The sequence below is a fragment of the Rhinatrema bivittatum genome, chromosome 6, assembly GCF_901001135.1.
Source record: "Rhinatrema bivittatum chromosome 6, aRhiBiv1.1, whole genome shotgun sequence".
Lineage (NCBI taxonomy): Eukaryota > Metazoa > Chordata > Amphibia > Gymnophiona > Rhinatrematidae > Rhinatrema > Rhinatrema bivittatum.
The window spans coordinates 176430666-176444683 of NC_042620.1; the positions used below are offsets into that span (position 1 = coordinate 176430666).

At 41.7% G+C, this 14018-nt stretch overlaps 1 protein-coding gene across 1 annotated transcript in view; it reads left to right on the forward strand.

Moving 5' to 3' along the window:
• The window catches only part of LOC115093843 (potassium voltage-gated channel subfamily H member 8-like), a 783142-nt gene that overhangs the window by 366627 nt on the left and 402497 nt on the right, over window positions 1–14018 (forward strand). The window lies entirely within an intron of this gene.

Here is a 14018-nt window from a genome sequence, read left to right on the forward strand (position 1 = left end):
AGATCCTGCCCTGTCTTAATTCTCCACCTGGGGTTAAGGGCGTTGGAAGTCCCTGCCCTCCCTGCTCTCAGGACCTTTCCCCTCCAGAATCCCTTGGACTCTTTCTGTTCCTGCATGCGACCCCCTTCTTCTGGATTGTCACTGTTTGCAAGGGCATACAAAAGAATTTATGACTGGAGCTGTCTTCACACTTCCCCTCTCTTATATCTGTGAGGAGGTTAACCTTCTCTCCCCATGTGTGTGTGATTTCTCATAAAAGAATCAATAGATGCAAACAATAAAGTGTCCAGTTACATCCAATGTTCCCAGATTTATATGAGCCAGGATTTGAATGCTCTCTAACTCTGTGGATGTGTCCCTGGAGCTTGGAACTGACTCATCCTCCTTAGTGTGGGATAATAACTGTCCCACATGGGCTGGGGATTGTCATGACACTGACTGAGTCCCCTATCACAGTACCTGAGGTCCACATCGAATCCCATGTTCACCTGGCAGTGTCCTGTGCCCCAAGATAGAAACTCCAAAGGGTGTCTCCAGATATTTTTCTCCCTTCATGGTTCCAGTTCAACAGAAAGATGCTGACCCCCCCCCCCCCCCCCCCCAGGAAGGAAGGCCTATGCTGGAAACAATTACTGAAGTCTCCAGTTCAGGGAAATGAAGCAGGCAGAAAAAATTCTCCCTTTCCCAAAAGGTGGAAAAATACAAAATTAGCAAAAACTTGAATCAGGATCTCTTCTCACCGCTGGGTGCTGCAGCCTCCTCTTATGCTAGTTGAAAAGGTATGCACTGCAGCCCCTCCTGGGCAGGCATGCAGCCTGCCAGAAATGGACCAGGTACAAAAATGCAGAAACCAGGAAAACTGTAAAAAAAAAACAAAACAAAACCCTTTTCACTAGCCATCTTCCTTCCATCTCTATGAAAGGAACTGGCACGGCATGTGCCTCTCTTTACCTATGTCAGACTGGGAGCCTAGCTCAGAGAGCACGCATGATTCACACACTTCCCTTCTGAAATCAAACTATATCTGCCCAAACCTCACCTAAACTAGCCCCCCCTTGTGCCCAAGGAACTTTCAATACCAGACAACCTCTGGGGGAGGTGCTGATCAGGATGGTATGTCCCTTTGTAGTGGTCTACTGGGAACTAGGGAACTAGGGACATCTAGTGGAGACTCCATAGTCTCTACATATTCTTCTGTCACTATTCTAGATGATTTCTGAATCTGCCCAGACAATCTCCTTTCTCTTACATTCCTCAGGGAATAGGTTATATATCCATTAGAACAGTTCCTTGGTTATCTGTAGCCTTTTTTCACTCAACCATTTAATAACTTCATGAATAAAATGTACCCACAAGGATCCTGCTATGTTTTCAGCATCATATGAGAGAAGGATTTCATGAATGTTGTATTTACGCCTAGAACATACAAATATTGAAAATATACAGGTTGATAGACTCCAAAATGGGTGCCATTGGTTACAGTGCCTGAGGACACAGGCTTTCAGAGACTAGAAACCAAGATGCAATCATTTCTGTCAGTGAAATGTTCCTAAAATACTTTTTAACTGTTGCATACCCTTCTTTTACATCCAGATCCTAAATTTTACAGACAAAAGAACTGTAAACTGTGAGACTTTACCATACCATCCTATCTAGGAGGTTGAAATAATTTATTCAAGAGAACTGCAGAAAGTTATTTCTTATGTTCAATTTTGAATATTGGCAGCAAATACTATTCATAGTGGGGTCAATTTTCGAAAGGATTGATGCACATAAAACCCAATTTGTTGCACATAAATAGGCTTTGAAATATTGCCCTGGAGGTTGTGTGCATAAAAGTATGTACATGCTTATTTTTATGTGCACTAAAAAGGCAGGCGTAACTTGTGCGCGCCGGGCCGGCCGCCGGCGCGCGATTCCCAGGCCCAGGAGCCATTTCGGAGGCCTCGGCCACGCCCCCAAAACACCCCCGAGCCGGAACCACGCCTGCGGCCACGCGCCCAAATGACACGCCGCCGCGACATCCCTCCCCAACACGCCTCCCCCCAGGAAAGCCCCGGGACTTACACGCGTCCCGGGGCTTGCACTCGCCACCAAGCCTACTCAACATAGGCTCAGTACACGCAGGGGGAACTTCGGGCAGGTTTTCGGGGGGTTACGTGCGTATCTTATGCGTATGTTACACGCGTACCCCTTTGAAAATCTGGCCCTATGTGTGTAATTGTTTGCCTCCCCCCCCCCCCCCCCCCCCCCGGAATGCCCCTAGACCCTCCCCTAAATTATGTGCGTACTTTGAGGTTTAAAAATAGTGATTACGCAAGTACAGACTATGTACGTGTAAATATGCTCATTTTACATGTGTAATGCTTTGAAAATTCACCCCACAGCCTTTAGCCCTATGTGGGCTGCTGAAAGTTTACCTCAATATGCGATCTGGATCTTTCTGGTTCTGATATCCAGAATCATCAGGCTTAAGCTTAAGCAGACTCAGTTTCTAATTCTTTTCCAGTTATTTGCAGGGACTTGCAATAATGTTTATCCAGGTGAAATCAAGATTTCAGAACCCAGTATGGAACAACACAGAAATAAAAAAAAAAATCAGGATTGTTATAGCTTGTTTCTAGTGATGTGGAAATCTGGAAGCTTTAATTAAGCTATAGCGTTAACAAAAATATAAATTATAGTTGTTTTCCCCTAAATTATTGCATCAGTAGCAAGATTCACTGAGCATGTATTGTCAATTGACACCTGCTAAATCTGGCTGCTTATTGGTTGGAGCTAATGTTCCATATTCTAATAAAGATTAACACCACAGAGTTGTGCTAAACACTATAATAACCTAAATACAAAAGTGATCACAATCAGGAAGCAACTTTCTCTAGAGCAACTTATTTCAGGTATGAAGAGTGGTTGGCATATACTCCTGTTTGCAAGCAGCGATCAAATATCATTCTTGCCAGAAAATGTTTAGGTTATTTCATTGCTGTGTGATTGCTTTGTAATGAATGTGCTGCCCTTTAGTTCAACTAATAGGTGTTTAAAAAATGCTTTTTTAATGCGCTATTCAGGTTGAAATTAACATTATAGATGAAGATGCCATTTCTGAGTTTATTGACATTTATAGAACGATGGTTGGTCATTCCCAAGTTGATTTTTATAGCCTAGAATAAAACCAGCTTTCAATTTAAAAAGAAATGAGGCAACTGCAAAATGTATTTATAGGATGCAAAAATTATTTAACCACATTGCAGTGTGTTCTTCCTAGAATGAAGCCTGTAATCACACATTTTACCCAGTGCTTTATAATTGGATAGGAAAAACGCATTTGCAAAAAGTACTAACAACTAAAAATGATGCTAAAATATTAATGTTCCTCTACTAGGAAGAAGCTAAACAAGCACTCGTGCCTCTGGAGACAAGGTACCAGATGAATGCTTTAACCTACACTTAGTTTTTTAAAAAACCAAATGGACAAATACAAGTTTCATCCTCCCATTGTCATCTGCTCCACTTATCTCCAGCCTAACCTCAATTTTGAAAAGATAACAGGTTACATTATATTTTTAGTTATCAAATATTTATTCATATTTAGGACATTTTAGATTAGGTCATTTTTATTTCCTTCTGATTGATTTGAATCATTTCTGCCTCCTTCAGGTCTCCTGGTGGTATATACAGTATAATTTATGCTGAGAGAAGAATGGAATTGTGTGCAATAGTTAGTTTACAATGCAATGGTACTTAAAATGCAAAAAATTAAGTGCTACAAGAAATAATGTATTAAGAGGGCAAGGCTGAAACCATGCGGGCAGTTTGCAGGGTACTTTATGCCCTTCATTGCAAGTGAAATTTCCTCATGAAATTTCAGGTGGCGCGCACAACACAGGTACTTTTATACCCGCATACTTTGTAGCTGCATGGGAGCAGATGTAAAGTATGTGCCAAAAATTATGCACAGTGATTTAAAATGAAATCAACGTGCATAATTTCCTTCCCCTGATCTAACCCCACTCCTTTTTCCCCATAGAAAAAAGTAGATGCTCTACTTATACCAGCTCTAATGGTAAACATATGAACATAAGAACATAAGACTTGCCATACCAGGTCAGCCCAAGGGTCCATCAAGCCCAGTATTTTGTTTCCAACAGTGGCCAAGCCAAGTCACAAGCACCTAGTAAGATCCCAAGGGATAGATAGATTCCAAATTGCTTGTCCCAAGAATATGCAGTGGATTTCTGCAACTCTACCTTAATAATGGTTAATGGATTTTTCCTCCAGGAACTTGTCCAAACCTTTTTTAACACAGCTAAACTAACAGCATTCACCACATCCTCTGGCAATGAATTCCAGAGCTTAATTATGCTTTGAGTAAAGAAAATATTTTATTCTATTAGTTTTAAATGTATTAGCTAGTAATTTCATTGTGTGTCCCCCTCATCTTTGTACTTTTTGAAAGAGTAAACAACTGATTAACATTTACTCATTCCATTTCACTCATTACTTTATAGACTTCTATCATATCGCTCCTCAGCTTTCTCTTCTCCAAGCTGAAGAGTCCTAACTTCTTTAGCTTTTCTTCATAGGGAAATTGTTCCATCCCCTTTATCATCTGGGTCGCCCTTCTCTGTACCATTTCCAATTCTACTATATCTTTCTTGAGATGTGTTGACCAGAATTGAACACAATACTCAAGATGAGGTTGCACCATGGAGCGATACAGAGGCATTATGATATTCTCTGTTTTATTCTCCATTCCTTTCCTAATAATCCCTAGCATTCTATTTGCTTTCTTGGTTGCTGATGCACACTGAGCAGAACAATTCAATGTATTTTCAATGATGACACCTAGATCCTTTTCCTGAATAATAACTCCTAATGTTGAACCTTGCATTATGTAGCTATAATTTGGGTTACTCTTCCCTAAGTGCATCACTTTGCACTTGTCCACATTAATTTCATTTTCCATTTGCATGCCCAGTCTCCCAGTTTTACACTGTCCTCTTGCAATTTCTCACAATCCTCTTGTGATTTAACAACTTTGAATAATTTTATGTCATCTGCCCCTATCCCATGACTTCTTAATTTCCTAAGAATTCTCTCATGAGGGACTTTGTCAAATGCTTTCTGGAAACCCAGATACACTATATCAATTGGCTCACCTTTATCCACATGTTTATTTACGCCCTCAAAAAAATATAGCAAATTTGTGAGGCAAGACTTCCCTTGGCTAAATTCATATTGACTTTGTCCCATTAAACTATGCTTATCTATATGTTCAGCAATTTTGTTCTTTATGATAGTTTCTACCATTTTGCCAGGCACAGATGTCCCTGGGGCACCCCACTATTCACATTTTTCCATTGGGAAAATGTACATTCAACCAATCTCTCTGTTTTCTATCTTTTAACCAATTAGCAATCCACAACAGGACACTGCCCCATCCCATGACTTTTTAATTTCCTAAGAAGTCTGTCATGAGGGACTTTGTCAAATGCTTTCTGGAAACCCAGATACACTATATCAGGGGCCCTGGATCACTCCTTGATCCCTTTATAAAAATTGGTGTTACATTGGCAACCCTGCAGTCTTCATGTTCCAAGTCTGCAATTTCATTTCTCAGTTCTTTCAGCACTCTGGGAGGTATACCATTTGGTCCAGGTGATTTGCTATAGTTTATCAGTTTGCCTTAGTACATCTTCCAGGTTTACTGAGATTTGTTTCAGTTCCTCTGAATCATCATTTCTGGTATGGATATATCTCTTACATCTTCCTCAATGGATACCGAAGCAAAGAATTCATTTAGTCTCTCTGCTATGGTTTTGTCATCCCTAAGTGCTCCTTTTACCCCTTGATCTTCTAATGGTCCAACTGACTCCCTCGCAGGCTTTTTACCCCGAATGTACCTGAAAAAGCTTTTATTGTGAGTTTTTACTTCCACAGCAAGCTTCTTTTCAAATTCTCACTTTGCCTTCCTTATCAATGCCTTGCATCTGTCTTGCCAGTGCTTATGCTGTTTCCTGTTTTCTTCATTCAGATCCCTTTTCCATTTCTTGAAAGATGTTCTTTTAGATATTATAGCCTCTCTTACCTCTCCTTTCAACCATGCCACTAGTCATTTTGCCTTCTTTCCACCTTTTCTAATGTGTGGAATATATCAGGTCTGGGCTTCTAAGATGATAATTTTAAACAACATCCATGCCTGAGCTAAACTCTTAGGGACAGATTTCCAAAAAATACTCGAGCACGTACTTTTGTTCACGCACCAGGCGCAAACAAGAGTTCGCCGGATTTTAATAGATACGCTTAGCCATGCGTATCTTTTAAAATCCGGGGTTGGCGCGCCCATGGATGCGCAAAATCGGCAGCCTGTGTGCACTGAGCCGCACAGCCTGCCTTGATTCCCTCCCCCCCTGCACCTTCCCCTCCCTTCCCCTACCTAATCCACCTCCCCAGCCCTATCTAAACCCCCCTATCTTTGTTTGAAAAGTTACGCCTGCTCAAGGCAGGCATAACTTGCACGCACCGGCCACGCGATTCCCCGGCCCGGGAGCAGTTTCGGAGGCCTCGGCCACGCCCCCGAAATGTCCCCAGTCCGGAACCACGCCCGCGGCCCCTTCCCCGGATGATGTGCCGTCGCGACATGCCCCCGACACACCCCCAACACGCCCCCAGAAAAGCCCCGGGACTTACATGCGTCCCAGGGCTTGCGCACGCCGCCGAGCCTATTCAACAAAGGCTCGGCTCATGCAGGGGGAATTTGGGGCAGGTTTTTGGGGAGTACACGCGTATCTTACGCGTGTACCCCTTTGAAAATCTGCCCCTTAATCTTTGCAGTTGCTCCTTTCAGTTTTTTCCTAACAACTTTTATTTTATCATAGACACCTTTTTGAAAGTTAAATGCTGTTGTAGTAGATTTCTTTTTTGCAATCCCTCCAGTTTCTGTATGACTAAACAAGTGTTTTCTATATAAAAATGTTTGATTATTGCTCCTTAAGTCCTTACTGAGAACTTGTAGTCAGGGTATTTGCTTTTATCAGCAGTGCCAATGTACTTTTCTTTATAACAAGTCAGGCTTAATGAGATGTTAGCATTAATTATTCATCTTCTTAAAGCAGCATTATTAGAAAACTGTTGGCAAAACATCAACATGCCATTTGTCTTTCTGGATTGCAACTTCCTTCTCTGTAACTGTCTTTTCTGGCTCAAGAGTTACAGGACTACTAAATCATGTCCTTACACTGTATATTTTGTTGCTGTGTGTTTTGTATTTGATGGATGTATTCTCTTATTCGCTGTACAGTATTTGGCAGATCAGGTTTAATTCTTGTCTAATATAATTTATCTCTTAGCTACTGCAGTCTGTCTAGTAGTGACTGGTAAAGTTCCACAGACAACAAGGAAGAATCAGAGTAGGTGTCCTTCTTAACATTATAGAAAAGAATGAGAACATGCTAGTCTTCCTCCTTCAGGCAAGAAAGATCTGCAGCTAATTCTGTGACAGAGCTGCCCTCCCTTGAAAATGCAGAGGCATTAACTGCTTGTCTTCCATAGGAGAAGTGGTTTACCTTTCTCCTAATAACCCCAGTATAGGTATCTATATGTAAGATGAGTCCCCAGGGAAGGTCCATTTTGTATTTGGATATCAGTTGCACCAGGTAGGCATGTTACCAGGTGACCTTCATGCCCACCAGCCACCCGGCTGTCTACATTCCTAATAATCGAATCACCATCTATGATGGCCGACCTAACCCTACCCTCCTGGGCAGTAGGCCTTGGGGAGTCATCCTCAGTGTGAAAGGACAATGCACCATCTAGAGAGCAGGTCCTTGCTACAAGATCCTTTCCTGCTGCACCAGGTTGATGCTTTCCAGTCATGAGGCCTTCTTCCTCCAAGGCAGCACCAGGGCTGCCAGTCTGAAGTTGGTACTTGGCTACTATGTCCCTGAAGGTCTCATCTATACCTCTCTGTCTGCCTCAGCTCCTCCAGGTCTGCCACTCGAGCCTCCAGAGATCGGACTTGTTCTCTGAGAGCCAGGAGATCTTTGCATCGCATGCACATGTACAATTTCTCACCGGCGGGTAAAAAAATCATACATGTGACACTCGATGCAAAAGACTGGGAAGCCCCCTTCTTGCTGCTGGACTGCTGCCTTCATCTCAGATTTGTTCAGTTCCTACTTAAGTTTTAGGTTGCTATGGGAGTAGGAATGTGTCTAATTAATGTCCTTTAAATGTATTAGTGAATTCACTATAGGCCAGATTTTCAAAGGGTTACGCACACCGGGCCTATTTTAAAAAGGCCCGGCGACGCGTATAAAGCCCCGGGATGCGTGTAAGTCCCGGGGCTTTACAAAAGGGGCAGTCCGGAGGCGGGGCATGGGTGGGGTGGTCCGGGGGTAGGGCGGGGCCAGAGGCCTCTGACAGAGCAGCCATTGCCGCTGTGTTGGAGGATCGCGTGCCTGCAGGCTGCTGGCGCACACAACAAAAAGACAGAAGTCAGGGGGGTTAGAGTAGGGGAAGGGGTGGGAAGGTTAGGATAGGGGGAAGTGAAGTTCCCTTCCAGGCCACTCCGATTTCCCTCCCAGGCCTCTCCTATTTCGGAGCGGCCTGGGAGGGAATGGAGGAAGGCAGCGCAGCTCGGCGCACGCAAGGTGCACAATTGTGCACCCCCTTGTGTGCGCTGACCCTGGATTTTATAACATGCATGCGCTTCTTTTAAAATCTACCCCTATATGTCTGGTAGTGGCCTACAGGGGAATGAACTCTCAATAAGGTTTTTATTTTGTTTTTTTAGCTTCTAGCTACTTTTTTTGTTTTGTTTTGTTTTTTTAATATACAAACACACTAACTACGGCTTATTAGCTGCCATACCGACTGATTATTTAAAAATACAGTCTAACAGTTTATTCGCTGCCTTACTGACTATTAAAAGCACAAACACACTAAATAATATTCTCAAATAGTTAACTTCACCCCAATACTTTTAAAAAAGAAAATTTCCCAAGCAAAAACTTACTGATTCCTTTCAGCTACCAGCAAGATGATCCTCTCCTCTCAGTGCTCCCACTGTGCAATATGTTTTAAAACCGCTGATTAAACATGACCCAGCTTGTATGACGGAAGTAAAAGGATATATACTCCACCTTTTTGGGTGTTATGATGGTCTTTTGATACATTTGATACATTGCTCCTTGGTGTTTCAATTATAAGCAATTATTAGTTGATTATGAGTGCTACCTTTTTTGAGTATCTCTATACAATTGCATTTATTTCAGGACTTTTTTGTATTATTATTTTATCAGTTGAAATATGTAACAATGTAAACATTCTCCATGAATTGTTTTACAGTATGGAAAATATTTTCCTAATAAAAATTAGCCTCTTATTAATGTCTTAAACGTTACAAACAAGATGATATAGAGGTCAATATTCAAAGCTGGCTCTTTGAAAAACCCAAAATTAACTAAAACCACTCAGTAGGTTAACCCAATGTACAATATCAAACCAAACCCACTAAAAACAACCTTTAGATGATGGATTAGTCTGCTCAATTCTCTTAAATAAATTCACTTTAATAAATGTAATGTGGAAGGTGGTAGTTTCATATATTTGTTATTAATCGGTACCATCCCGGGTACCAAATAATGTTTGTGTATTAAAATCATCAACACACCACCAACCACCCTATTGTAAGCAGTACCATCAAAATATTTTTTTATATATGTATGATTTGTGTTCTGTTAATATATGTCTAACAAGACTTGTGTCCGCCCAAACTGTGTAAACAGGGAAAACTCCTCCAATACTGCGTTAACAAACTCTCAATTTTCTTCGCAACTGTAATAGCAAATCTTTGAAAAATCCAGCATGAATCACACTTCGCCTGACAGGGCTGTGTCAGGGTATCTTCCCACAACTATTGAATCGCACAACAAGTCTGCTTCTTTGATTCCTCAGAGAGAAAAATGAACTGAATCGCTTTTAGTCACATTTAAGATAAGTTTGTGAAATGCACTGTACAGCTTATGGACATACTTAAGACAAGTTTTTGAGGTTTGATCAAATTATTTTTTCACATTAGAAATTATGGAAGAATTTATTCTTCACTAAAAAGCTTCACAAAAATAACAGGAAAAAAAAACTGGAGATAATTAAGACTGGTGATTATAACGGTAGTACAGAAAGGGCTGGATTTTAAAAAGGTTATGCATGCCGGGCCTATTTTTAAAAGGCCTGGCGATGCACTTAAAGCCCAGGGACGCGTGTAAGTCCCGGGGCTTTACTAAAGGAGTGGGGCATGGGCAGGGCGGGGTCAGAGGCTCCAGGCACAGCGGCCATTTGCTGCTGTGGTTGGGATCGCATGCCAACCCACCCCTTTTCTTCAGCCCTGGGACTTACGCACATCCCAGGGCTTTACGCGTGTGGCAGGGCCTTTTTAAAATAGGCCTGGCGCACGTAGGCTTTTGAAAATCCAGCCTTATTGTGTAGTACTGACTGGGTGGGAGATCTGAGTGAATGGTGAACAGTTCATACTGAAGAACCTGGTAGGCTTGTTGATAAAACAGGTAATTTCCTTAATGCACACATGTTTTAAAATTGGCTGACATGCGTATAAATCAGGACTTGCAGGAGTAAGTCCTACTCACACGTAAAATATACTCTTGTGTATTTTAAAATAGGAAAAGCATGCATGTTCAATGCATTGATATGTGTTTCAATGCATTGCATGTATTCACGATTAATCCTACATACGCACGTACATTGCAGGGTAGAGATACGTGTATTTTATAAATATATATATCATTTGGGTATTAAAATACTTGGGAAAACTATGTGTTGCCATATACACAAATATATGCCGCCACATGCAGTTATTTGAAAATTATCCTTAGATTTTATGTACTAAAAGATTTCTGGTATTTCATTGTAGGCTGTAGAATATATTTGGCAGAAGTGAATAAAAACTTTTTAGTTGTTCTTACAATGTACAAATGTAACGACCACATGGCAATACATATTGTTTTCATTTTTCCAACTTTCTTTCTTTTCAGAGTTTAAGTATACCTTCAACAAATATCACTGGCATTTTTCCTAGTCTAAACCTTTTAATAGCTTAGTTAAATATCCGAGAACTGAAATATATTCACATTTTTTCTCTAATCAGAGTATTTTTCTCACTAGTCCATTCCCTTTTTATAGCCTATAAAGACAGAGACGGTATATTTCATAGCAGCACGGAGGCACACATATGCATGCGTTTGTGGGCCTGTGCCCAGAGATGTGCCATTTTATAACATACATGCATATATGAGCGCTTATTGTAAAAAAAAGCCTGACTGTACACACAGTTTTAAGTGGGTGTGTGTCTGTGCACGCAAATGCCACTTCTACCATGTAAGTGGGAGGACTTTAAAGCCATGCGTGCCAGCACCATTGCCAGCTTTCCCCGGTATGTTCCCAGTTCACCCAGTTAAGGGAAAGGACTTCCAAACTCCCTCGTTTGATACCTTTCCTTCCCCCCATTAGACGCGACCCTTAAACCTTGATCTGTCTAGCTTTTTTTTTTTATAAGTTACACGGCATTCATAGCAGAAGTAAAGTTACCCAGCAGGGTCCCTAGAGCGCGCCAGTGTGAGTAAGTAGTTACGCGCTAATTTCAATTTTAAATCCAGGAATGCCCATGCCCTACCCAGGCTATGCCCACACCTCGTTCCTTTTTTGAACTTTTCATTTGTGTGCACAGTGGCAAGCAAGCATATATGTACCCGACCAGCTTTTTTAAAAAAATGCTTTGCGTCTACCTGTCTGGCATAGTCACACATTCTGTAATTTCGGGGCACATCAGGCTTTTAAAATTCACCTTTGTGTGTCTGCATACTCTGCAAGTGAATTTTTTCCATTTAAGAATCACAGTACCAAAAATATTGAATTTGGTACTCTTTTATTCAGCTTGTTACTAACTGTATATAGTCAAATTTGGCCTATATCTCATGCCAGAATTGGGAACTCATTTAGAAAACTGGAAAGCATTCCTTTGATGTTTTTTTATTGTTTAACTAAAAAATTCTCAGCGCATGTATTTTGTAAATTCCTTTTTTTGTTTTAGTTAATATGGCTAAGTAAATTACAGTTTGACTTCATTTAAATGGTTTCCATTCAAACATTTATTCATTAAGAATGAGTTTGTGTACAAATGTTTCATGTTATCAGGAAATACAACTGTAGTACATACTATTTTTGTTCAAACTGGTATATGGCTTCAGGGATCAGCATTATGTGTTTTTAATTTGATTATTAAAATATATGTAATTTATGATATAAATTTGATTGCATCTTTATTCCAGTACTCACCTCAACCCAAGAGGACGGGACTCCCTAGTAAGGCAGCAAAGTGCAAAGCTTTGGAAGTTGTCACCTGTCTTAAACAGCCTTATACCATAATGGTTATTACCCCCATGATATTAATAGTGGTATTAGGCTATAATGATCACTGTGACCTCAAGGTCAAAAGTTATTCTTGTTCACTGTACAAGCAATGTTCTACAGCTTTCTTAAGAGACTATTGTATAATCTCATTATGAGCTTAACATGACAGGCGACAATATCTGGAAAAATTAAGAGTCGCTGAGAAAGTAGTCAGGAATGTGAAAATTCAAATAGAAGAAAACATAGGGGTAGATTTTAAAAAAGGACGCCCGCGCGTACTTTTGTTCGCGCACCAGGCGCAAACAAGAGTACGCCGGATTTTAATAGATACGCGTGTAGCTGCACATATCCTTTAAAATCCGGGGTTGGCGCGCACAAGGTTCTGCAAAATCGGCTGCATGTGCGCGCCGAGCCACACAGCCTGCCTCCGTTCCCTCCGAAATTTCCGGAGGGAACTTTCCTTCCACCCCCCCCCCCCCCGCACCTTCCCCTCCCTTCCCCTACCTCACCCACCCCTCCAGCCCTATCTAAACCCCCCCAATCTTTGTTTGACAAGTTACGCCTCGCATGTGCCGGCCGCACGATTCCCCAGCCCGGGAGCAGTTTCGGAGGCCTCAACTACACCCCAAAATGCCCCCGAGCCGGAACCACACCCATGGCCCCGCCCCTGGATGACATGCCACGCCACGCCCCGACATGCCCCCGACATGGCCCCCCCCCCCAGGAAAGCCCCGCGACTTACGCGCGCCGCCGAGCCTATTCAACATAGGCTCGGCGCGTGCAGGAGGAAGACTCCCTTTCAGATTCGAGGCAATTTTTCATGTAGCACCCAGAGAGTTATATATGCGATTGTATGCCCATACGGGCTTATATATATTGGACATACCAAAAGAGCAATCAGAAAAAGAATCATCGAACATAAGAGCAACATCCGTACTGTTAGGGAAGGAGCCCCATTAGTAAATCATTGGAGGGACGCCAAACACAATGTGGATGATGTAAATTTTTTTGTAATTTCCCAATTAAGGTCAGATTTTCAGGGGAACATTACTAAAGTATTGTGGCAATTAGAACAAAAATGTATTTTTTGGTGGTGCACCACCTGTGGGGATTGAACAAGGGGGATGGAATGGGAGGCATTTTATTAAGAAGGCAGACTCCCCAGTGCATTGGGCTATGGGGGCTCATGGATATAAGATACATGATAGTGATTTGTGATGAAGAGTGGTGGATGTCAGTTGTGAAAACATATTCATTGGTGATGATGTATGTTTATAATTGTCTGGTCAGGTGATCGTGCTTTGCAGTAAGACAATTAGAATAAAAATTTATTTTTTTGGTGGTACTCCTCCCCGTGGGGATTGAACATGGGGATGGAGTGGGAGGGGTTGTATTTGGAAGGCAGACTCCTCTGTGCACTGGGCTATGGGGGTTAGTGGATAACAAGATATATGATATTGAGTCATGTTGAAGAAGTGTGGGATGTCAGGCGTAAAAAATATAATTAATGGTGATGACGTATGTTTATAATTGTTTGGTTGGGAGATCGTGCTTTGCTGCAAGGTAGGATGAAGTAGTTATAGGTAATTTGC